Here is a 27,382-nt window from a genome sequence, read left to right as displayed (position 1 = left end):
ACGACTGATCGTCGAGTTCGACTTGCTCGATATATAAATAAACGTAACAGTACCCATTAGATTATTAAAAAGGAATGGAACGTCGTTGGTATGCATATTCAAACGTACTGGCCTCCCCTATCGTTGTCCCATTCGAGCGGAACTTTCTAACATCAACCTGTTAACTGTACATCGAAACGAATCTCTATGGACGATGTTCTCCGCGTAAATGAATCATGCGCATGTACGCGAGCGATTAATGTCCCTGAAAGACCGCAACTGGACTTTCATCGGCGCGATCGTTACCGCGCGGCTACGAACTTTTCCCTCGCGGTGAAACGCTTCACTGATGCAATTGGTAAACCGCGTGTCGTCGGTTAATTTTATAATCGCGGATGTTACTTGGCTCGTTCGTTGTAGTCACAGACGTGGTCGACTTTGATCGATATTTTCCAATTTTTCACGACAAATCCGCGAGCCGCGCGGCAGCAGATAAAACAGCAACAGATGCAAGAGAACGCGTGCAATCACCGTTTTGCGTTCAATTAATTTCTTCAATGCTAATAATTTAATGGATCTTGGTGCGTTATCGGCGCCGTTTCATCACGCATCGTGCTCGTGCGCCAGCTCGCTCGTACACGCTTCATGCCATTGCACTTACGTGCAACAACCAGATCTCGCTCAATACCGCGAAATTATCTCGAATCTCTGTGTGTTTGCTCGATATCCATTGTGTTTATAAGGAAATTCGTGTACTTCGGTTTTGACAACGATCTAAATACTATCGTCAGACAAACGATTTATATTAATCATTTCTTTATTTCAAGAAGAATAATAAACTTACACATGTTTTTCGTACCGTGCTTACGATAGATCGGTTCCTTAATTACACGATACGCATTATCGAAAGAACTTGAAGCAACGAGTCTCTTCGGTCGTTTATGATATATGTATATATATATATATATTATGTATGTATATATTACTCCATAAATAATCGTCTTAAGTACTACGTGCCGGCAGTAAAGAACATAGTTCGCGTTGTTATCGTACGATTTCATCGAATTTACACTGTCTCGTGGATAACTTCGTGTAGAAACGTTCTTTTTTATTGCAAACGCCGCATGAATATTCGATTGGTCGCGTCGTAAGAACTGAACGGTGCGTAAAATTAAAATAAATTGACTAGAGAGGACACTTATATAGAATAAAAAGCACGAGCCTTCTTGATTGTCTAAGCTAATGCGTGGAATATACCGTTATGGCGCGTTGATTCCCGTGCACGAGTTACGTATGCTATAAATAATGTATAAATACATCTGTTGGGTATCTCGTTTGTACGTACGGTGTGCTTTGGTACATCGTGTACTGCGAGCCAGGGGGAAATCATATTCGAAAACGAATGGTCGCTCGACGAGTGAACTCGTTAATCGACCAATTGCAGTCTGCGTGTAATCGTTAGGTTAAAATTATCGATTAATAACAACGGAACGCGATTGTCGAATCGTTAGAACCAAAAGTTGGCCTAGTTATCGAATACTATGATAAATCGAAGAAAATTCCAATCAATTCCTACCTCCTTATCCTTCGAGTTTCCGCAATTATCGAAGCATCGCTCTGTTCAGCCATTCGAGCTTCGCACGACGACTTTCATTCATCGAAAACAACCATGGTTCCCCATTAAATTAATCGCACCAATCAAACTTTACTCTCACTTGAACTCTTCACCTTAACTCTTCGATCTTTCATCGCTCCCGTCTCTCAACACGAACAATCAAAACTTCGATATACATACAATCGAGCACTGATTCGATCTTCGACAACTAAATCACCTCGATGTTGTGTTGACATCGCGCGCTCCAAACCGACTCGAGATAGGAGCTGCACCCGTGGCCAGGCAGCCAGCTCCTTAATCCAATCGTCCTCCCGGATAATAAATCAGTGGCGTGGTAGCGTCCCATCCGTCTATCTCCTCGTTCGACTGCGCCGCTCGTTTCTGACAATTTAAGATCAGAGTGCTGTGCCTCGGGCTGCTGGGCGCGGATCTGCAGGCTGTCTGCGCGATCCCGGCCGGCCCAAGTCGCAAGTTCTTGACCCCTGCACGCGGGAAATAAGGCTCGTTACCGATCGTCCAGTTCGATCGTAGCGGCGAATTGTTCGCGTCAGATCGATGCCGCGTTAGATCTTTCACGTCGATTTGCGTTTCTTGTTCGCACAATTTCTCCACGCACGGACACGAGTTGCTGGAGGATCTCCAGTTATCCACGCACGAAGGCCTCGTTGCGCAAGACCTTTTCGGCTTGCACGGACTGTTGTCGACGATAGACTCCAGTTGACTGTTCGCGCCAGAACACTTCTGGTCCAGTTGATCCGAGCTCGCAAATCGTAATCGTTTCGGTGATTCGCTCGAGCACCTCATGAAAGTCGATCTTACGAGAGATTTGTTTTTAAGAGAGCTTCGTGGTATCAGAGGGTTGGAATTGTTTCTGGCGTAACCGTTTCTTCGATTCTCTCGTTCCCTGCTTCGTTCTTCTCGCAGGATCGGGTCTTCGCCGATCAGCCAGTAGGTTAAACGCTCGCCTTTGCCCTTCATGGAGACCAACCCTCTTTCTACTATTTTAAAACCGCCAACTTGGTCTAGGAGTTCCTTCGTTTCTCTGCTGCAGTGGATTTTTAAAGCTGAAAAGCAGAGGATATCGAACGTGTGATACGACGTTACGAACATTTGGCAGTGTGAAACGTCAAAGTTTACATATATCACAGAAAATTCGCGCTAATATAGTATGTCGGGCGAATGATAAACAAGCGGTTGCGAAACATGTGCGTGGTGGGGCTAAGGCAAAACACACGAGCCTAAGACAAGAGGCAAGGCGTTGCTAAGGGACATAAACAAATCAACTGTCTGTCTGATATCTAGTTGTCTTAATTATAATACGTTATTGTGATTAGTTCACGTTAAACAACCACCGTTTCCTGTTTAATCAACATTAATCTAATCCGTTTATTGTAAATAAACTAATTGTAGTAAAGATCCTACACTAATGTAACATATTCACTGCAAACCTCGAAGTTGTATTTCTTTTTTCATAAGAATACGATCGACATAACAGTAGCGAATAAATTAAATGGAAGAATCATTTCGGAGTCCTAATATCGAGCATACGCATCAAGAAATTATATTCAAATCTACGATCTTCTTTCTTTCTATCTTGATGCAAATTAATAATTACTTACCAGATCCAGTGGATTCCATGCGGCTAGCAGTGTTCACGGTATCACCAAATAGACAATAACGTGGCATTTTTAGGCCGACCACACCGGCGCACACGGGACCTAGGCGAGTAGTAAAAGTGGATTAGTTGTATTTGGCACAGTCTAAAATCGTATATCGAAGTTTTCTCACTGAACTAACCGGAATGTATACCGATTCGTAGTTGTAGCTTATCCAGCGGCCTGTGTCGAATTGTAAATTGTTTTACGGCTTCTAGGAGGCACAAGGACATACTGGCTATTTCTCCTGCGTGCTGAATACCGTTTCGAATTGGTAAACCGCTTACCTGTCGAAAGGAGTATAATTCAGGATCCTGTATCACGTTTAGACACTTTGTTTACTTACCACCATGTAAGCATCGCCGATAGTTTCCACTTTGTACACGTCGTAATTTTCTATCGTCGAATCGAAACAGGTGTACAAATCGTTCAGAAAATCCACCACCTGCGAGTGAAATAATTTCGCTTGAAATCGATATGCTAATATTTACGTTGATATTGATATTTAACGTTGCAAATTTCCCCCCGTACTGGTACAATTATTTTAATATCGATATTATACGATACAATAATGCAAGTAGTTCGTAAATTTCGAAATATCCCGACAGAAATTACCTGCAATGGTGTGCTTTCGGCAGACATGGCGGTGAAGCCGACAATGTCGCTGAAATAAATTGTAACGCTGTCGAAGCTTTCAGCTTCAACTTTGTGTCCCCGTTTCAATTGCTCTGCCACGTAACGCGGTAGCATTTCATACAGCAACGCGTCTGAAAGATAAAATTTCGTGTAATATAATTTGAAGGAAACGTGATAGCGTTTTAATCGAGTGGCATTTATGGAACGTCGAGCAACCTGTCTTTTTCTTCTCCTCCGTTAATTGGTCCGTTCGTTCGTCGACCAGCGCTTCCAGATTATTCGCGTATTTCTCCATCATGGCCATCATGTTGTCAAATATGTTTGGCTTCCTGAGGAAAGCATATCTTTAAGTTATTCCAAATTTTACTCTCTTTCATTTGCTTTGTTTTAACAATCGGAATTAAAGAAAAATAAATTTATTTCATCAAGTGAAATTAAAATGGCAAGCGCTGTTAATGGCATACTATATGTAGCCAGTGAATATTCTCGCTTATCGATATTAACTTCAAATACTTATATTTCTAGGATCTTTTATCGATTTAAAAACGGTATCAGCGAATTTCAATTTCAGAGAATTTATATTCTCAAGTTACTTAAGTAGATGTAACTGTCACGTAGAATCTACTGTTCGCTTTATCGCTATAAAATAAGGGTTAAGATATTCAAACTTACATGCCCTTTCTCAAAGGTCTCAGTTTGTTTCTAACGATCTTGAAGTCTGGTCGAGTCTCAGGATCCTCGGCCCAGCACTCCATCAGACAAGCGCGCACGAAATGGAAACAGTTCTCCAACTGGTTCAACGGTGGTCTGAGATAATTCAAGGAAAACAGAGTAGCTGACAGGGTGAAAACAAAAGCACATAAAATTTAAGTATCTTCTGCCGTCGACAGACCGCGACTATAACGATAATACCTGAACGGCTCTGTATCAGGTTCTCTCGCGATTACTTTCTTCAATATCTCCGAAGGGGTTAATTCCGTAATTCCAAAAGGGCCGTGTCTTCCTTGAAGTTCGTACAACACTATAGCGAAAGAATAAACGTCTCCTCTCTGATAATCTCGCACTATTGGCTCTTGGCTTTTCGTCGATCGTAATAATTCGGGCGCTCGATATAGCAAACCTGTCGAGTTTGAACTTCAATTGTATCGTTATCCAAGACAAATGTCGTTCATAAATGGAAAAACTTTGTAAAGAAAGGCCCACGAAGTAAAATTCATTGAACAAATTGCGGAAGTTTTACATAGTTTTAGTTGAATTCGATTTTTTCGAAAATTTCTCCACGTTACCGTAAATATATGCTTGTCCTATGACGAATCATAGATATGTCGTGCCTTTCTTCGAAAAATTCACAAATTATCTGCTCGATAAATTACCGTGATACTTCTTCATGACGTCACACGGCTCACACTCGGCGTCCTTTTTGAATTCGTGCAATCCAAAGTCCGCCAGCTTTACAACCCATCGAGAATCCACCAAGCAGTTCGACGTACTCAGCGAACCGTGAAATTTTATGACGGACTCGTGCAGATAGATCATCCCCTGGAAAGCGTACAAGCAGTAGTGAACTTGTCGACGGTGAATTCTATCAAAGGCGACGATTCTGGGATCAATTGCACTCGTCTGGTTGAATACGCGAAATTCTGAGAAGATATAACCCGAAACTCCCGATAACATCGTACGAGTACAAAGTTTCAACGGGTTTTCACGAGGATAGGGAAAGTTTCAACGATCGATCGGGATTTCGATATGAAAAATTATATTCCACTGTCTCGACCACTTCTCTGCGCGAACCGTTGTAAGACAAAATGTTATTCGAAGGTTTCTCGCGACAAAATTTCCTTTTTCGTTCATCCTTTTTCGACAAAAGAGTTTGTCGATTCTCGAACGATACGTACCCTGATTATATCTCCGACTAAGGACGCCATGAACATATTATCCAGCTTCATGTCCTCGTTCTCCAAGATATCCTGCGAGAAAAAAGACGAGAAAATTATACCGACGAATCGCCAACGTTTCGTCTACTTAATTATAAACTGTCCAAATAATTACCTTGAGACTGCCACGAGCACAATACTCCACGACGATGCATATGTTCGGTGGATCGGTACAGGCTCCGATGAAAGCGTTCAAATTATCGTGTCGCAAGTCTCGCATCTAGAGAAACGATCATTAATTTGTACATGGATCGGCATATTGGGTTTCGATGTTCTCGAGGCCACAGGTTAAATAACTCTTGGTCGACTGGATCGTGGTATGTATCCTGTTTATAATCTAATTGAATATATTTAAGATATATTTCTGGCATTATAGATTCGTGCACGCGAGACTAATTTTCCAGCATTGACACGAACTATAGTTAAAACCACAAGTTTCTACCGCAGCTCAAACAATATTAGCTCAGTTATTCGAGAAGGTCCTCATCCGCCTAATAAACTAACGTCGTTAGTGAAAGTTTACGAGTTACAAGTTTCTAATATTAGGTTGTCCGAAAAGTTCCCTTCGCTTTACAAGGAAACAATAGATGCACAACGTTTTTTGTTTTATATTATTTTATTGAATTATGTCTGATCCATTTCGTTCCATTAAGATAAAGGCCACAACATTTGACAGATTAGGTTTTAGAGACACTTTTGGGACAACCTGATATAATCGGTAATAAAACAAGGAGAATTTTGGAAATTAATTTTCTAGATTGTAACTAAGAAATGATAAACTTATATGCGATCTACAACTTATAATTTATCGATTTACCAATTGTTGGTTGCTAAATTATCGCACGAGGGCTCAATAACAGACGAACGGACAACTTCTTATCGAACGATCAGAAATCGTTCGATCGGAAGACAGAGTTTGATCGATGTTACGTATACGCTGGATGTCGATCGACCCAATCAGCCGACCAATAGTTGGCTAATGTAAACGCGATTTAAGCGATCCATTCGAGCTCGTCCTATACTTACCACTTTCAGCTCTTTCTTCATCTCCCGTGTAATTTCGATCGATTTCTTGCGAACTTTCTTTACGGCGAATATCCGCCCCTTATAAACACCAATTTGCGTGTAAATCATCGAGTAACGAAAATCAGCATCTGGATTCGAGCTGAGAGAAACTTGGCTGGTTCTCACAATAGGCTGCGTCGTTGTCTATCCAGGAAAATTATTTCTCTCGTTAAAAAGACGTTGCTAGGTATTGTTTAAACGTTTATTTAAAAAAAAACAGGAACTCTACTACATTGTATGGTATTATAGTTATCTAATCTTGCCACGTATGTAATATTTACTTTATAATAGAATAAGCAGATTGCTAGGATCTCACAGTCGGTCTCATTGTATAAGAAGCGCAAGAGTATCATGCGGGATTTGATAGCGAAATAACGTCGAGCTTCGAAAGTCCCGGGATCAATTGGATCGAGGGAAATGACGGGAATAACAGAGAATTGGTATAAGACGACACAGAGAACGAAGCCAGGCATTTACCTTGGAATTGCATTTGGTAGGCGCCTCATTGGCTCCCGACGACTCGTCTTTCTTCTCTTTGATCTGAATGTCTTTGTAGTTCACCTTCCAGAGTAGGGAATCCAGTTCCTGCTCGTACTTCCAGTTTCTGTATAGCACCAGCAGCACCGCCGCGATAATCAACAGAAATCCGCCGGCTATACCGCCCATGATTTCTCCCGTGTGAGCTAAACGATTTGATCGTAAGTGGCCAATCTGTTCCAGATATTTTTCTATCGTGATCGTAACCAATTGTTCTATACAATATCTGTGTACTTTCAAAGTTCTGCAATTTATAGTTCTATACGTGGCTCTAGAGTACCACGTTTCTACGGCTCTATAGTTTTACAGTGTCCACAATATTCTAGTCTATAGTCGCGATATTCTGGTCTGCGACAATCTTATCCGTGGCTTCCTTTTCATTATTATTATCAACTCTGTTTTAAATAAACGAACCATCGATTCGATCGTTTCGAATATTCGGGTCAGAGATGCTCGTTCCATTCGATTCTTTTTTAATTGTACTCCCTCGTTCAACGTCTCGTGTTCAAGAGCGTTTAAATCGGTCACGACCGTGCCGACTCGTGTTTCGTTGCATAATCCGTAATCGCAGTTACGTGGTCGAGATATGTATTCGATCTCAATTAAAGGAAACGAAAAAGATATCGGCGGGTAGGAAGGGCAAAAGCCGCCCTCCCCCTCCTTCTTCCATCTTGGACAAATTTACATATGTAAATTTGAAGATCGGACCGGCGAACTTTATGATGTATTTTCGAACGATCGGCCTTAAAGGTACCGGAGAAAGCTGACGAATGGTAATTCGAAGGAGAACCAAGACCCTCTACCCTGATCGCATTTTCACGAGTCCGAAAGTTTTGATTATCGAAGGGAAACATTATGTCTTACCGCTTGAAATCGAACACGTTGTTCGTTACCTCTCTGCTTTCACTTTATTTCCCTCTTTTCTCTCAATCAAATGTCACGAAAAATTGATTTATCGCTACCGTTGACGAAACCAGAAACGATAAAAAAGATGGTCGTATACGTACAAGTGCATTTTTCACCGTGGTAACCGCAATGAGGCTCGGCGATGGGCGGCCCGTCACCGATCCACGAAATATCCCTTGTCAATCGAAGTTTCTGTAAGTGAAACGTGAATCGATAAACGTAACCAATGGAACGTGGCCGGTTCAAGAAAAAGGCATGGTTAAAAAATCAGTTAACGTCTTACTGGCAGATTCGTGCCGTTCTCTTTTCCCACAAAGTAAGCTATAGGGTATAAACCGTGTCCCTTTGTCGGTCGATTGTCCAGAGCAATCAGAGTGTAATTGCCTTCAGCGTCTCCGTTTTCGTCCATGTAGACCATGTATCTGTACAGACGATATATCATGCAACAGGCAGGCGTCGTAACGCGCGCTTTACGCGCGCTAAAAGTCCTCGTAAATTGCGCAAAGAAACCCGTGAAGCGTTATTTCCCGTCAATTTTTATACCGTCGTTTCTCTTTCGCTCGTTATTAATTTTGCAGTTCGTTACTCGTCAAACGGTATAAAGAAATATTGTGCAAGCAATTATTCCACGATATTGGATAGCGGAGATACGAGCATCGATTATTTTAAGAGAGGAGGAAAATTACGAGAATCCGAGAGCAAGGATAGCCGCGTGAAAGCCTTAATTATTTCGTAGTGTCAATTATCATTCTAGACGCTTGCGTCATCGTAATAACGGCCGTCTCTGCTTTATTTGCCTCGTGTACTTTAAACCGTCTTACGCGCAGACGTAAATATTTCCACGGTGATTCAGGTGATCTCGTATCCGCTTCTCGAATTCCACGATTAATATCACTACGATCTTCCGGATAAATCGCCATTAGAAATAACAGCTGCTCTAACTTTCCCACTTTATCGAACTCGATTACGTTTTATAGGACGCCCAACGATCAAAATTTTAGTAGAAAATCGATAGAACGTTTTTACTAGGAACGATCATAAAATATTTCTGCAAGTTTCGGAAACAATTGGTAACTTTGTTGCAAGTAGCGTTCACCAGAATATCGTAGAGTCGTCGTAAAATATCTCTTATGGACGCTATTTACGGCTATGTTTACCGATGCATTCGTATTTTTGCATAGCAAATAAATTACTTTACGTCATCTAGGAAGAAGATAAAAGGTCGTTTTAATCTCTATTTTTATCCTCAAAAGTCGCACAATCTGCATAATTATTTCTTTGATCGCTAAACGGCTAGGTTTTCGCCGAAACATACAAAGAACGAAGAATTGCCTCGTTTTCATTTTCGTCCAGCCGATTACGGTATGCAAACGGTAATCACTTCGTCGAAGATGCATCGCCCAAGTGCGAGTCGGCCATTTTCGGCGTACTTTTCGCGCCGCGAGATCGTTCCGCCACGAAACTGATTTACATATCGTAAACCGGCGCGATAAACAGCCGATTCCTGATCCACCTCGTCCTTTCTCTTTTTCTCGTACGTACCCCATGGCGCTTCGATAGTGAACGCCGTAAAGAGTCGCCACCATTTCACGGCCGTTTCGAGGGTCCCGATTCTCGTCCAGAGCTTTTAGCAACGATCTTTCGTACAGATGCACCGCGTCGTACAGATACGCCGTTTCTGGCACGATCTGCCTTATAACACAAACAAACGATTACGTTTAAGAGTCGAAGATGCTTTTCCATTTGCGTCGGATGGCGAAGAAATTGTATAAATGTCATGGATCGATGGGAATTATTTTTATCCGTGGCTTATTGCGTTAGGAAAATTATAATACGAGAAAGATGAGACAGAATTTCATATGTCTGAAGAAGAAGGATAGGAATGTGATATCTTCGGAGATGGAAACTAAATAATCGACGCTATGGATTTCATAGTGTTCGACATGGAATAATAGATCGTGGGCGTTTATGTCTTTATGGAAATTTAAACATGTTAGGTCGTCCGAAAAGTTTCTTCGTTTTATGAGGAAGTAATAGACGCACGTCGTTCTTTGTTTTATATTATTTTGTCGAATGTCGTGCGATCCATTTTATTCTGTCCAGACAAACACCGCGACGTTTCACACGCTTGGTTTCACGTTTGTACGAAGGTGCGCTGTCGTAAAAAACACGTTTGCGAAAGAAAGATACTTTTCGGACAACCTAATACAACATCGCGCAGAACACGCACGATATGCAAGAAATATATAAAACATCGCAAGCATAATGTTCGTTACAATCCTCGGAGAATGAGACTTTCTATTATCTCAGTTTTATTTCGTTAGCAGCGTGTATAAAAATTCGAATCTCCGTAAGTATCCACAATTAGTAACGTCGAGGTGTTTCCATTATCGAAATGACAATTTCTCGAGGTATGTGATTATGATAGTCACCTGAATAATTCCACCCATGTTGGCCAGTGGATTGGTGAAATAAAACGGATGCTTTTGCCTGTACTGATTCACCATTCGTGTAAAATTCTTCGAGTAAATTGGAGCGCTGGCTACCACGCTGAAGTAGCTGCGATACGCCTTCAGGATCGACGAGTTGGTCTTCTTCTGCCATAAACCACGGAAGTACTTGTCCGGTCGTTTCTCGTCGTATTGCTCGATATCCACACCGACCACCCAGTACTCGCCTGCGGCACGAATTCACGCGATATGCTTTTTTTCTTCGCGGACGACCATTTAATGAGAAATCTATACAGGATCGTTAGAATGGCTCGCGTGGAAAAGACAGATAGAAAAGAAAAACGTATGAATTCTTTCCCCTCGAAGGTCTGAATCACTTGCGCGACAAATAAGAATAATTGTATTTTTGAGATGATCAAGCAGGATGGTTTTAGTAAAGCTTCAAAGACGAATATTAGACTACGATCTAATGACACTGCTCTCTAGTATATGTACCTGATTATGTTACAGCGGATTTATACCTTTTTCCAAGAGCTTCCTTTCGTCCAGAGCCATCAGCAGTCCCATGTGTTCATAGTAATTCCCTAGAATCACGTAAACTGGAACAAAAGCGTCGTACTGTCTCAACGATCGAATTTCAGGGATTATTCTCCTTCCTTCGATTGAAATTTTAATAATCCAAGAATTATTTTTGCCTTCGAGTAATCAACTTTCTCCGTAGCTGCTTTTAATAGTCAAAGCAGGTCAATTTACGACTATTTTTAACAGGAAATTAAATAGATACCGAGTTATCAGGCAAATTACGTGCCGTATCTATTCACCGCGCGAAATTTCTGCAATCGTAACATGCGGGCTACCGTTCGTGTTCTAAATGTGCTCTTACACAAACTCGATGAAAAATCAAACTGCGGGTACTATATTTTAGACGGTACGCCGTTTGTGATTTGATGAAAAAAAGGGAACTTTAAAGATCATTTCATTGTTACGACAATTGTTATTGCTTCGTCTTAAATCAGAAAAGCAGATTTTGTCGAACTTGGATAGGCAACACCATTTTTGCGTCTTTCCTTCTCTTACGAATCACTAAGTCGTTTTATACTCACTTCGCGTTTCCCGATATGTTTCACTGACGTGTTTGTGGAACGGATTGGTCATATGCGTGACGTGATATGGTTCTTCCCAACAACGAAGAAAGTTCACTGTCACACCTGCAGAGTCGAACGACGATAGAATCGTCTCCGCGATCGTTGACATCTTGTTAAATTCGAACAGGGTCGAGTTCATGTACATGAACGTCACCTAAACGTTACAAACGAAGCTACAGGGATGTTGCCGATTTATAATTTTCAAGCGTTCCACGTTACTAGCAACAGTATTTCAAGATATAGGAATTCCAAGCCAATATTCTTCGAAATTCTTATGTTCCGTGAAACGCGTAGCGACGGTTCCAAACTTTGCTCGATATTCGGACGAATTAAAAAAGAAAAAAGAAAGATCATGGTAAACCTATAGAATCGAGTATAGACTCTAAAATGAAATCCGTCAAAATTCACGAGATCGGTCTGACGACTCCTTGCGTCGCGGCTTATTCTACTTACTTTCGTCCAGTTAAACGCCATCAGCACGGAAACGACGGACTTGGAGATTTGCGTATCGGGTGGTCTGGTTCTAGCGAACGTGGGGAATTCCTTCTTGTCGGACGATTCGCGATGAGTACAAAACTGAAACAAAGTATGCAAATTGATGAACGTAATCGTCGTGATACACCTAATATCGTATAATATTTCAAACGGAACCACGCGGAAAGATAAATTGCATGGCTAGTTCCACGTGCAGCAAGCCAGTTTCGAATCTACATCGAGTTTCTAGGTTGGTCTATTACTAGGTTGGAAAGCGAGGGACACGTAATGCGAGTGATTAGTGTGTCAGCTGGACTCGCAATATAACGGACCAGCGGAAAATCGAACAACAGAGCGAACGAAATCGTATATGCACGATGATTCACGGCTGTCTCGTTTGATACCTGAACTGAATTAATTAATGCAATAGGATGTTAAATTTGATAATAACGATAAGGATCGCTAGATCTGATCGAGCTGAAAACGTACGACAAACAGTGCAGTACTGTTCAAAGGTATTTGGATATTTTGTTCTTTATAATCGCTATAGTTACGTGTAATTATTTCTATTCTTAATAAAACTTTTTTCAAATATTTAGAAGCTAGAACTGACACTCGGGAAAACTCGCCAATTGTCAAACCTTGACAAACGATAACATTTCTAAATGGAATGGTAAAATATAATATTTCTATTTCGTTTAATAGAAAATTAAAATTCATACTCCTTCAGATCCCGTAAAAAGGTAGTAAATGTTGCCTCTAATTAGCAATTCATCATTATTTGATAATTATACTTAACGTTATGACAAATTGACAAAAGTGTTCATATACTTATGAACGTTAATGTACGTTAGAAATGTAAAATTGATCGGGATAGATGAAATCGACTAGTTTCTTTCGTTCGACAATGGGACGAATTATTAAACGCATTTTTATCGTCGGGTCGATTAATTTCGCACGAGTTCAATCGAAGGTAGTAGCTCGCGTTAAACGGTTCGTGAAACAGCGTTGCTATATTTTTCGACACCGCGTCGCAGCCTCGAGGGGGAAAGTAAGTATTCAATGATCTGGATAATTTGCAGGGAAGATGAATGGTTTCTTTTCTCGATTTCCTCGCTCGGCCAGGACAGTCGCGAGACTAAAAAGAATTTAACGAATCGCCGCCAGAAATAGTTTCATCTTTCTTCCCCTTGGCACGCTTTATCGTCTCTATCTTCCATCCTCTGTTTTCCTTTTCTACAAAACTTCATTTCTCCAATCTCATCTTCGCTATAAAACCCATTAGTCGTAGTATGCAAAATATACAAACCCGTAGTATACAAAAATATATATGACATTTCTAATATAAATTTCTCATCGCGTGATATTTAGAGAGCGAGGCAAATCTCTATTTACTTTATTCATAGAAGCATGAATTCGCCTAAATGGATCGGTATGATGACATTTCGAATGTGAAATTATATATCGTATTTTGTCAGCGTAACCTAAACATTTTGCCAAAGACAGTCTATGTCCAGAATAAACAAGAATAGTATTTATATAGCGTTATACCTTTCTTGTTTTCTCTTTCGAAACCTATCCTTCTTTCTCTCGTCAAGAGACTCGAGAATATTTCTGGAATAAAATCACTACCCTTCCACAAGAATAACAATGCGAACTCTTGATTTACTGCGATTTAAGCAACCATTACTGTATCTCATACGATTCGTAATTCTTCCACGTATCGTTCATCGCTTACCTCGTACGAAACATCAAACAAGTCGATTAAACTCGAATATCGTGCAAAATGTTTGGGGCTAACGAGCCTGGAACCCTGGGAGAAGCAACTGGCGAAATATAGAGATAGATAAAAGAACCGAGCTGACCATTCCGTGGCGCTGAATGGGTTAAACGTGTCGTAATCTCAGCTTCGCACATTCGTATTCCTCGGTGGTCGACGAATAATTTATTTCCTCGGTCGGCCCGCCAGCTGCTGGAAGCTTAAACCGCGCATTGCACCGCCAGATCACGTCGGTACAAGCGAAAAAACGATCGAACGAAACACTTGGGAGACCGTTCGTGCTATTACATAGGGTCACGGTTCTCGATTTAAATGGAACGCAACGTTCGATACGCTACAGTCGAAACACATACGGCGGAGTTTCGATTAACCAGATAATAGATCTTGATTAATCGGCATACTGCTTCTATCCAGCATAGAAATCATATCGCACGGTAGATACAATTTTTTTTAGTTGGTTCTCGATTTAGTCGGGCTACCACGCAGCCAAATTAGAAGATTAATCAACGTCCAACTGTACTTTCGGTATTACAAGCCGTGTAACGTTTGTTTTCGGTCGTGTGCTGCGGTCCTTACGATTGTATCTTTCCACGCGAGTAACTTACGATATTGCGAGAAATATAAGAGATCCGAACGAACCAGAAAGGTTTAATGGAAAGGAAAGACGTTAGGAGTGTCCAAGACTCTCAGTGGTACTTGATCTTGTCGATATACGAAGAAACCGCGATAAAAGTAGCATCGAGCTGAAAGCATGCACACAGCAAACTTGTTACTTGACCAAAGTGCTCCTAAAGCTTAGGGCACGCGTTCCGTTAAAAGAGGAGGAGCCTCGTGCCTAGAGAAGCTTTTCCTAGATTTCATTTCACTGCATTCGTACTACGAACTTTTCGTGGCGATTCATTCGTCGTTACGTAACTAAGAAAGCATTTTTCAACGTTTCCATATTCGTTTCCCCTCCTTCTCCAGCTTTTAATTCGTTGCGTTACCAGTTCTGCTGACGATAAGCACATCGAAGAAAGAGGTTGATTCTCTATATAGTTTCTCTTATAACAGGGCTCCTCTTTCGTATAAGTAGATTCAGTCGCTAGAAGTTCATTTAATCAGACGCGAACTAACGTTTCGTTACGAAATTCTATCGTACTCTTTGTTAGGAATAATACAAGAAATTTTATCGACAAAAGGAATAAATATTTTTTATTCAATTAGTAAAGTAAATAGGAATTATTTAATCAGAAATTAAATAGTTCGTTATTGAATTCTTCATCGTCGGATTACATCGCCGAAGGGCTAATAGACAACAGAGTGGAAACGTTCCAGTTGACTCACGAACACATAGATTCGCGAAATAGACACGCGCATACACGCACCGGGATTCTTTGTCAAGGCTAAGAAAGAGAGAAAAGGCTACTTACGTAAGATATCATTGGAAGGTTGAACGCCGCCGCCATTCTGCCCTCGTGGATGCAAGTTTCCTGGGGTCCTATGTAAACGCTGATATTCTTCGTCCAAAGATCGGCGGTCATCAGGATGCTGGTCTCCTCTTCGCCATAAGTTTCCGCGACCAGGAAGTCGAGCTTGTGCCCGCGTCGACCGAGCTCACCTGCGTTCACCTACCAACCCAAGCGATATATAGTACATCCTTCTCGTGGAATTAATTAAATTCAATTCCATCCTCGCGGCTCTATTTCCCCGTGTCGTTCAAAGTGAACTCTACTTTCGCGCGAGCTACCTCAGAATTTCCTTCCAACTAAAAACGAGAAGATTATTCCAAGCTAATTTTCTCGATAAGGCAATCAGGCGTTCGCGACGGAACTTTTTCCTCGAGAAGAGATTTGTCTGGACTTTACCAAGAATATGTTGCGATAAGTGAAATAGAGGGATTCCAAAATTGTATCGTTGTTAATTAAGTACTTCCGTGCTAATTGTGGTCAGTCTGGAAGCGTTCGGGAAAAAATAAGCGGTTTGGTTACCTCTTCCACGGCGAGCGATATGGCGCCGGATATCCGGTAACCAGGACGCTGATACTCCAAGTCGCCTGGACGTCTTTTCGAACCGGTGATATACCCGAGGGTGAATGTCTCGGCGTAGGCGCCCTTATCGAGTAAAATGTGGATCGCCGTTAGTAACAGACAAGCCCTCTCCACGTTTGCCAGTAGCATGCCCAGTTGCCGAACCTTTGCAAATTGATTTCATTTATTTGTCATTACAGTCTTGTACTAACCTGATCCGTTATAATTTCCATCCTGCGATCTTCCTTGTGTCTTTGTATAAAATATGTAAAAACTCTCCATGTTCGCCGATATCATACGCAAGCGCCAAACTTTCGAAAATTAATTCCTTTCATTTACCATTACAGCTCGTTTCGAACTCGATTTATCATAATTTTCGTTCTATTCAATTTCCATGTCTTTTTTTTTCTCTTTAGAGAATGTTGTACGTAATAATTAAAGAAGTCTACCTTTAGAGTTTACCGTTTGCACTTAACGGAAGCGAATCTTTCGTTCATGCACTACAAGCGATCGGCTGCATCGAGCTTCTGTTTGCAAGTGGTATCCGATAAAAGCACAAGCTCGCCGGCGAAAGATATAGAGAAGGTAATGGATGAATCCAGTAAGCTCGACGGGGTTGCAATAAACACCATCGATCTCCAACGGTGTGCCACACTTCCTCTTCCTACTACTTCGCTTTTCGTTCAGCGCTAACTACCTGCTACCAATGTCCTTCTTCCGCCTAAACTATTGTGTTACCGAGCGGTGGAGCGCGCGTCATCGACAGCTTACAAAAGAGATACATTTCTCGTGATCGATCGAACCGCGTTTCATTCACGTACGAAGGTTTCAAATCGAATCCGACTTCGCCTTTCCGATATTGCGGCATCGAGCACGCCTTTACGATGTCCCCTTGCTCGTCCAATTTTCTTACATTTCCTTTGTTCGACGATCGAAACGCATCAAACCGTTCTTTGTACGAATATTTCACAAATGAAAACTGCCGAATATTTCCTATTCCTTAAAGGAGAATAAAAAATACTGTTCGCTAAAACGCTAACGTTAAGACGCTATTTTTCAAGCATAAAATTAGAAAATTAATAAAATTAATTTCTCCTGTGATCTTCAAATGTAATGGAAGCTGAATCGACGTTCTCACGAACAGGAAAACGATGCCTCGCTTGTGATTCAGATGGAGGCAAAGCCGACGTTGTTAATCAATGGCGGTGTCTCAACGCATCGCTGTCATTCCTTTATTCTTCTACACTGTCGTATCGTCGCGACGTACGATCGCGAAATCCTTTCGTCTTCTTCTAAGTACCGACAACCTACTCTATTACGTAACTGCAACTTGTGAACACATTTGAAATTCTGTCCAACGACCTCGTCGGTTTTTGACGCGTTATTAAAATAGAGCACTCGTAATAGATCGTAGCGGGAACCGATGTTCTTCGACGCAATTGCTACGTCCACGATGGGCACTGAAACGCGACTAAGAGAATGGTAACAAAATTAGAACTTGTGCACGTCAGACACACACGGCTTTTCTATTAATCCTCATGCCGTTCGACTAGGAAACTGTCGACGAAATTTCAAGTTGAAACACTCGAGAAACAAAATACAGCAACGGAGGATTATTTGAGTCATCCGAGCTTCAACGTCTTAAGATTTAATCTCCAACTCGGAAATAGGCAACGAAATAGCCTATAGAAATAAAATAGTATAGACGAGCTACTGGATTACGATTATTACAAATTGAGAATATTAACATCGATCGAGGAAACGTGAAAAAGCTATGGCCGTTCAACTGTCAATGTTTCGCAGCTTACCACGCCATTAATAACGAGTTAACAGCTTGTTTTCGAACGTGGATCGCTTAAAAATTGTTCATAACCGAATTCGGCAAATTGATTAGCTTCGCCCGAATAATCTTATTTCACCCTGCAAGAAATTGCGAACGAAAATCGATGGCGTTGTACTCTTTCCTCCTCGGGTTCGACTTCGACATGGTGATAAATGCGCCGTGACTTTCGGCTGCCCCAATGGTAATTAACGAGGTGTGCGGGGTTATTAAGCGCACGCGAAAACGGGGGCGGCTAAGAAATTAATTTTCCGCGGGTGGACTGTCACAGTCGGATCGATAATTTTGTACGTTGCGAGGAATAAATCGGTTAAGCGTTTCCATCGGTCGAATATACCTTTTAATGGCTGCCGGCAATTAAACAGATAAAAATCTTGACAGGGTATCTCGTTTGGACGCTGGCTATGAAGACTTCATTCTCTTATCGAGAGATTTATCTCCCAGTCTGGTTGTATTGTTCGTGATTTTTTTTTTTTTTTTTTTTAGCCAGCCTAAAAGCAATCGGACCGCGAAATCGACTTTGACTACCGTTTTTCATTCGATATTTTATATTTCGTTCCATCCGCATGATAAGCGAGAATCAATTAATCACGCGATATCGTTCCATTGAATTTACAGGCCAGTTTTATTAAATTTACTGCGATTGTTTCGGCTCGAACAATTTACGAAATGGCAGATTCAACGGTGTGAAATTTCCACCCAGCGACCCTATTCGCGGTGACGCGAAACGACGAAACACGAGCCGCAAATCTTCCATCGTGTTACATTGACGGAACGTTTACTTACCACCGAGACTCCAATTAACTTTGAAACTGATTCGTACAAATTTCCGTTTGACGCGCTGCAAGGCACGTGGCTCAATTAAGTCGGATACATGACGTCTTACTAAGAATATCTCGGTACTCGTTTACCGCTACCCACGTTCATTTATGCGTCGCGATGCTCCAACGTTACGTGTCCTTAATTAGTAAAGAATTATCGCCCGGTTGCAACTATCGCCAAGGCGAAATCGAATTTGCTGTTGCGACGAATCGTAATCTCTTCGTTATATTCCCTTGGTAGCTGGAACAAACGACGGGCATTAAATTCGAGGTAGAAGACGTATTGAGCGTGCCTATACGTTACGCTTGTGTCGTGAGAGACTCGCGTGAATCTTGCGTAGCTGGCTAACTTTTGCGCCTTCTTTTGCCCAGTGAACGCTTGTACTTTTTATTTTTCCTCTTTGCTTTATTTCACTCCCTTTTCTTTTTTCTTCTGTTCTTCTTCTTCTTCTTCATCTTTTTCTTCTTCTTTTTCGTCCTTTCCCTGTTTTCATAATAGCGTTTAAATACAGATGTTCTCTTTCTCTCACCGCGCGAAAGAAATCGTGAGAGCCGTATCGAGATGGAGGTCGTAAACAGACGCGATATTAAAAGGCCGCAGAAACAGATTTATGGCGTCGTGAACAATCGTCGATATGGTTACGCTCATGGTGGCGAGCTTCACAGCCAACGCTAAGAGCCGGATCTTTAACACATTCTTAACGAAGCTCGCGTTTTACTCCACCGGCAACAGGTTAATCGTTCCTTTTAACGCGTTTCAAGCCTATCGAACGAGGGTGTGGAAAGAAGCTTCTTTCTTTCAAAATATTTTTCTGCCCTCTACTTCTTCTCCTCTGTTATTTTATTTTTTAACTCTTCTTCCCTCGCTCCCTTTTCTTTTTTTTGGAATATTTCATTCGTAAAATGTATGGAGCACGCTAAAATATAACGCAAGAAATGATAGATTTTTAGAGGCGAGATCAAGGAAGCGAGAATTTTGGTGGACGATTGTTTTCTCGGATGCAATTGCGCGAAATGATAGACGTCGTTTTAACAAGCGACAGGTGCTGGTTCGAAGCGACGGACATGCAAACCTGTACGGGAACTTCGTAATGTGGTATTCATCGCGCGTATTTCCGCTTGTCCCGGATAAATTTCCCGCCCTTATCTCGCGCCGTACTAAATAAATATTCCACCTAACGCGTGCTTTATCGCGGAAGATCGCGAGTCGTAACGTACGTGCCGTGCAATATCGTCAAAATTATATTCCTTCCGTTCCGTTTCTTTTTCATCGTTTCCATTCGAACAACGGATAACAGGCAAATTTTCCGGAAACGGAGGCAATTTGCGTCATTTTCGATAAACTTCGAGGAAGGATAATGTACGGGTCGAACGAGTATGAGAAACTTTGTGATTCGCGAACGAAATGCTGCGCAAGAATAAGAAGGATATTTAATAAAAACATATACGGGCTATGCCGTGTATAAAAATCCATGTGACTGAAAAAAAAAAAAAAATACTTAGTAGCCAGTTCTTATATTAGGTTGGTGCATATGAAATTTCGTTTCTTTGAAGTTTAAATTTGACGAAAATATCGCGCGTTAAATTCTGTCCTATCTTCAATCACCAACCACATTAAAGTAAACTCGATGTCACGTATAACGTAATTCGAAATCACATAAATTCGATGTTAAGAAGATTTACAGATAATAAAGATATCAAAACCTCATTATCGATGCTAAAAGTGTCGTGAAAGTCGCAGGAAACATAAATTTTCGGCAGGGTGAAGGAGTCCGCAGTTCTACATAAATAATTTTTTAATCAAAAGAAACTGCGATACTTTCTTTTTAAGAATTTTCGGATTCTCCAATCGACTTTGCAAATTCACACCATTGTTCTTCGATCTTCGTTCTCGTTTCTTAATTTTTTCTTTTGGAACGATCGTTCGAAATTTTTCTTTCAGCTCTCGATGGTTCGAACGATCAAACTTTCCTGTAACTGCGTAACAAATTTTCAGCCTCGAGACCATCGTCATTTTCCTTCGTCAAAGCCAACAGGAAGAGTCATCGTTTTCACATTTGGCATTCGTTTTCATTCGCGTTTGCCGGTGAAAAGTCAGAGGAAAGGCGTTTTCGAAATCCGCGGCCGACTCGCCAGCTGACGAAGGTCAGCGAGAGAAAGTAAATGTACCTGGTTGTAGCACGTTTTTATTACTATTTCCTTGAGGAGTCGCGGTATCGAGCGCCTCGGGTATTCTTCGAGCGCGTTACAATTCGCCATGGTCTCGCGCCAATGTGCCTTCTACGCGTCTACACGCATGTGTCCGCTTAAGCTATTACATATGTGGAACACGTTTGTACATACTGCTGACTATATTTAGAAGTTTCTCGAAAGCGAACGTTACACGGTGAACCGTGCATAAGGAAAAGCCCCGCGAAATCTGGAGTAACGCTCTGGGTGTGTATACGCAAACTGTAAACGTTCGTTCGCGCGTTCCGTTGACTAGATCAATATTGAGATTTAACGCGTTCACTGCCTCGCGAATTTTATACAAATACATATCTTGCTCCGGCGGTTGCAAAAGATCGCGACGTACCTACGCGATGACATTTGATTTTTAGTGAAAAATATGAGAAATATTACGTCGGTGATTTTTTACTGCGTGAAATTTATCGCATTTTAATGATTCTAAGAGATTAAGTAAAAGGAAATTTAACGGATCAGCGATGTCGGTCAACGGGTTAAAACGGATATCATGCGATTTCCGTGTGAAATGGCAATTATTTAACGCAGCAGCGTACCATCAGCATTGATCGATTAAATCTCGTCATTATCAACCTCGAAAGGTAACGTCCGATCAAGAGAAATAAATGATACGGGATAGAGGGATCGTAGAAAGAAGAAAACGAGAAAAATATACGACGAAGGTTAAATCGTAAGGTTCGCGGAGCATGTTGCGTGTCAGGGACCTTGTCATGCTGCAACTCGATGGAATCTGATAAGGTCCATCGAGCGGGATAGGGCACTCTCTTTTGTCGGCTCCTTTTTTATAACAATTTTTTACGAGAACAAGCAGCCCAGCTTCTGCGAATGCTATTGGACAGGGACTGGTATGGCCCCCACGGTTGGCCGTGGTTTCAGACAACTACGAATGACAAAAGAACGGTCTCATAACCCGCAAAATACGAGAAGCAGCCGCGTCCTTTCTCCTCCAATTTGCAAACGGTGTATCCTTGAATTCTCCGAATTAATTTCTTCGAATTGCCGGAGCAGCGCAAGAAATAGAAACCAAACATCGAGTAATACGACTCGGCGGTGGATCGCGTTCGATTCGAAGGTAAAAGTAATCACGAAGAATGATTTGCCACGGGGAATCTCGACTACAGAGCGGCAGAAAGTGACTCGATGCGATCATGGGGGCCGACTTTCGAAAAAGGTGATCTCGGTATCTGTGTCACATGGTGTTACATAGAGAATTTTAGGCACGCCTCGATTCGGTTGCGTCAACGGGTTGTACGAAGCCACGAGTCTCGAGCTGCTCGATTCAATTTCTATTCGTTCACTGTTCGACGATCATTTTCTAATTAGACGAGCTCGTCAAGTAGGAATGGCGGATGATCGACGCGCGCATAATCGTTGGATAAACTCGACAACCGTCTGGCGAATAATTTATGAGACTACATTAATCATAGCGTGAGTTACAAGTGTCATCGACGAGTTAAAGATAGCTTTGACGAGTGTCGCGAGACCATCCTTGCTGTCAGACAACAATAAATCCTGCGACAGCAAGATCGGCCGTGATGGCGAGATCTAGAGCAAACAGCGAAGGCGTTGCTCGATTGTGTGCAAATGGAAATAGCGGTCGCCGATACGCGAGATACGTCGCTCTATTTTCGTGTTATTGGACCTTCCGTTTATTTTCGTAGACAGGCTAGGCCAAATCACCGAAACGCTGTTTGTTTCTATTCCGCGTCGAAAGTCACGCCGAGTGCCACCTCGTGTATTTTCCAAACTTCTTCGCGCCCGTTGCTCGCAACTTCCAAAAAACTGCAATCTCTTTTCATCACCTTGGCTGAGTGAATTCTTCTGTACGCGAAATTTTTTATCTCGCGCTATTTGTCTTCCTGCGTTGGTCGTTGACTCGTCGTCGTCCTTTGGTTCACCTTCTCTTCGTTTCGACGATGAACCGACTGATCAGAGACGAGAACCAGGTATTGCCGTTAACTAGACTGAAACTTCTCCAATTTCTGTCTCATGCTTACGCGCGCTATTGCCAAGCACCCACGCGGATACCGTGGATTTAACTTGTTTCGATTCTAAAACAATTTATTACTTTATGTCAGAGATATAATATGCAGTATCTACTCTTGCACTTAAACGACGGTTTTCAAATTGCTATCATAATTCCTTCGCGTTGAAACTTGTTTCCATTGTGTATTCATAAATTCTAAATTCCGTGTATTGCATAAATTTCTTCCTATTGAAACTTGTTTCTAGCGTGTCTACTCATAATAGACCTATCGCACGGCAAAGTGATCGTTCTAGCTAGTCACGAATTTCTTTGTGCGTTCGATACATAGGACAAATGTTTCACAGCACAATTTCACATTTTGCCCCCGCGTATCGGCACGGCATCACGGTAAACGAATAACAAGAAAACGTCACGAACATGTTTCTCCATATACCCAATGAAAGCAAATTAAAGCAAGTATCACGGTATGTAATTTCCATTAAAATTCGATGTGTCCGAAAATTCGATATCATTCGGACGGATCGAAAGAATTTCGCTCATTAACGATAAAGACGAAAGTATCTCAATTAAAGAGCGAAAACGTTGCGGAATCAAAGCAGGTAGAGCCTTTACTTTGAGAGCACCGCACCGCACCGCATCGGCTCCGGCTAAGCGCCTTGGTTTCTCGGAACGCTTACATCCTCGTAAATATCTGCACGTCGAAGTTGGTTAATACACTTTCGAACGAGTCGGCGGAAAGGGACGCAGGTGACGGTAAGTGGTTTCCTCCGACTTCTGACACCGTTCGCGATAAAAGGTTCAATCGTTCGCGGTTGTCGACGTTCGATTTTCGAAATTTCGACCGCCCCAGTCAGAAACAAGATTGGCTACACACTCACGAGGCCCTATTCATGATTTATCGGGCCAAGTTTTGGTCGGCACGTGGCAACACTTGCCCGCCGCCAGTCATTCAGAACTGGCTAGAGTCCTTTCCATCGATGCTGTCCCGATCACCTTTCCCCCTTTCGATCACCTACCACCGTCCCATTCCAATCGACTTCTTTTCTATTTTTCTTTTTTCGCCAGCCTACGCTCCTCCGAACATCGCGGACCTTGCCTCTCTATTTTCTCTAACTTGTCTCTGGTATCGCGTTTGTGCTCGTTGTTTTTTGGCCTACTTCAAACGGTACGTAGAAGCTCGACATGGAATTTTAGGGAGTCGCGATACGAACGTACGTTCGTACGCAGACACGCGTATGCTAATATTTGGTAGAGATAAAAAATGCGTGGATTAAAAATCGTAAAGACAGGTTTTCTAACAATGCGTGCACTAATAGAAACGAACACGTGCATTTTAGTATCGAACGCAGATTAAAGTACGCGGATTAACAATTTCCCGAGCACACGTTCTATTAGCGTATTGTTCGAGTAGGCGTTGCAATTTATCACGCGTTAGAAAAACACAGGCAATTTCAAGGAGTTGCGGTAGAAACGGACGTCAATTCACGGACACGTATATATCTCAATATTATGCGAAGATAGTAGCGCGTTGATGAAAAATTGTATCAGCGTACGTTGTATTAGCTCATATATTACAGTTATGACTTTCGAGCGAAAGAAAGAGGAACACTTTGCTACGAAGAAAATCGAACGATACGCCTGTTAGCTTATTTTACATTGATCGAAATGTTTCATCGAAATCTTCGTTAGAATCTTCTTCTTTCTCAATGAATTATCACGCTTACCTGTGTCGTCGTATTCCCGTGTAATTATACTTTGTCAGAGACAGACGATTCTCAGTGGAACACCAGAAGTCGTACGGACACGCGAAATTGCATTCCTGGAAAAGAAAGAGCGCGCAATGGACAGCAGTGGCACCACGTCGATCGCGATACCGACACCGTGAAAGAAATTAAAGCATTCCAAGCGATGGCGAACAAGAATCTCCGTAATTTAAATTCGTGACTGTCGCGTGGTCCACGCGAAAGAGCGTGCAAGAACGCAGCCCGTGATCGTTACGGTGTATCAGAGAAATAAAAAGCACCGGTTACGGCTATTTTCCTATCTATTTCACAGATTCGTTCGCTGTATCCCATCGAAGAAGCTTCGAAAATGACAAACGAACAGACAGAAGGAAAAAACCAGAAATCAGGAAAGTAGACAACGATTTTTCTAAATTACCAAAGATAAGAAACAGCGCAAGGATCGATGTAACGCGCGATGAAATCGTGTTGGAAAAAAGACACTCGAGGGAACGATCGAGAACTATATTTGTTGAAAACGATGGAGAATTTAAATTGAAACGACCGTCCCGCCGGTACGAAGAGAACGACGTGAGACCGGCGGTCGACAGTGATCGTAGGCGCGCGCGGCCAGACTGACTTCTCTCTGCTCGTCCTCTTTCCCTCGTAGCTCGTACGTCGAGCGTCGTCGCCGTCGGCGTCGTCGTCCCATTCACAGTCCCCGACGCTACTTCGACGCGGTGATATGTTGCCCAGGCGCATGAGCACTAGCCGCGAAAACGATTCGAAAAAGGGGGAGGCGCGCGGAACTCGACCGACTGGACTGTTCCTTTCGATTGCCGGCAATCGTCGTCTTTTTAAGGATCTTTCGCGTTACGTCCAATATCCATTCTCTCGCGATCTCGTCGTTAGGACATCGACCCGGCATTGGTATATTTAGACACTGTATATAGTTATAGTTAATATTCAAGGCTAGAACTTTTTCACGTCTCTATTTCAGAAATTTTACCGAAGGAATCGAAACGAAGGAAGGTACAGAGAAAAACGTGTAACGCAACGAGAGACACAAACGTTTATCAAAAGCTTTTGAATATCAGACCTATCTGCAATTATTCGTTTTAACAACTCTGGTGCTTGTAACTCCAACAAAGGGCGACAAACGACGTTTGCAACTGAAAATTAAATTAAATTCCCCTGGCTCATCGCACGACGCAAAGTCGAGAATTCTAACGCGCCCGAAAGGAGATGAAGATTTACACGACGTTCCATTCGCGACGATTTTCTGAAAGCGAGCTACCAGCCGGATGGAAATAAAAATTCATGTTCCGTCGCGACGATGCGCGAGAGCTCGCTTCTCCGAAAATTTCCCCTCAAATTTCCCTGAGCCTCGATGCCTCGTGCAAGACACCGCAGCACCAGGATTCTGTCAACCGCAAATAAAACCATGCGTTATCCGATCGTAGGGGGATTATGGAAGAAAGTCGGCCCATTCTTGGCCACCGTTCGACGTTCGAGAGAACGAGGCAGCATAGAGCGAAAGAGCTGCTGCTCCCTGGCGACACAGCGCATCGTGTTCCCTTCGAGTGTCTAATCCAGCGTCGACGAGTGTTCAACCTCGCGTTTGCATCGACGAGGTTGAAACTTTCGACTCTCGTTTCATGCTACGTCCGAAAGTCAACGAGCGCGTACATACGATCTCGTTTTCTGCGTCTGTGTCTATACAAGTTGATCCTCACGCATGTACGTGTCAGTGGATCTATGCATGACAAGAGATTATTAATATCAAGTTATACCGGTGGAAGTGATATTGTCCTGGTTTGACGTCGAATGATATCGACGTTCCTGTCGGAATGAATTTACACTCGATGCAGTCTGTTTCTGGTATTATTCCATGCCACGTTTATGCGTGTTGTACAAAACGTTTTGAAATTTCATCTGCACTGAAATGGGATCGGACTATCGCGATTATGTCGGCAAAATTTGAAACCGATTTAAAAATGTATATGGAAGTTGGAAGATCGTAACGATGGGGCGTGTCATTACAATGCTAACGAAATTTCAAAATGCTTGCTACGATATATAGGAGAAGGATCGCTCCGCGATGAGCGCACAAATATTTCCACGACCCACTGTATCTTCTCGATACGTTCCAGATTCTAGTCTATTCTTTCGTTCATCTCTAATGCTCTTGAGAAAACGTGGGAACCCAACGCTTCCACCAGGCACAAACAAATCTTCGTGCGCTCAGATTACAGATGAAATATTTGCCAGGCAGCTGTCGTATATTTTAAAACTACAAGAAGTCTAGAGCACCAAAGGCGTGCAAAATATGAAATTATGGTTGATCCGGCTTTACCGTCTTCTTCGCTGCTCCATTAAACATCGTCGATCTTCGGAAAGAAGGGCAAAAAAGTTCGCTGACAGCAACGGCCGAAACTTCGAATTTTTACGCTCCGCAGATAAATCTTGCCGGCCATATTTTTCCACGCGAGAGCGTTCTCCTTTTTGAACGTGAAGCCGAAAAAGCGCGATTGATCGATGGTCCTCGGTGGGTCGGCTCGTGAAATTTTTCAGGTCCTGGTCG

At 42.2% G+C, this 27,382-nt stretch overlaps 1 protein-coding gene and 1 long non-coding RNA gene across 12 annotated transcripts in view; one reads left to right on the top strand and one right to left on the bottom strand.

The window, feature by feature from the left end:
• Positions 1–25,419, bottom strand: part of LOC122565692 (receptor-type guanylate cyclase Gyc76C-like) — a 100,001-nt gene extending 74,582 nt beyond the window's left edge. The window contains exons 1-24 of one of the 10 annotated variants that reach the window (XR_006316241.1): positions 25,238–25,419; positions 24,802–24,896; positions 16,147–16,350; positions 15,589–15,786; positions 12,376–12,498; positions 11,881–12,076; positions 11,299–11,376; positions 10,760–11,004; positions 9,870–10,015; positions 8,611–8,749; positions 8,429–8,519; positions 7,362–7,567; positions 6,846–7,028; positions 5,935–6,039; positions 5,781–5,852; positions 5,259–5,424; positions 4,798–5,005; positions 4,558–4,692; positions 4,102–4,214; positions 3,865–4,016; positions 3,596–3,694; positions 3,392–3,536; positions 3,214–3,312; positions 1,556–2,658 (exon numbers count right to left, since the gene is read on the bottom strand). The gene's annotated coding sequence lies outside the window, so the exon portion shown is untranslated. The other 9 variants (XR_006316246.1, XR_006316247.1, XR_006316249.1 and 6 more) reach the window with 9 other exon arrangements.
• LOC122565697 overlaps positions 1–27,382 on the top strand; it is an 88,091-nt gene that overhangs the window by 5,126 nt on the left and 55,583 nt on the right. The window lies entirely within an intron of this gene.

The sequence above is a fragment of the Bombus pyrosoma genome, linkage group LG3, assembly GCF_014825855.1.
Source record: "Bombus pyrosoma isolate SC7728 linkage group LG3, ASM1482585v1, whole genome shotgun sequence".
Taxonomy (NCBI): domain Eukaryota; kingdom Metazoa; phylum Arthropoda; class Insecta; order Hymenoptera; family Apidae; genus Bombus; species Bombus pyrosoma.
This window is presented reverse-complemented; position numbering and strand designations above follow the sequence as displayed.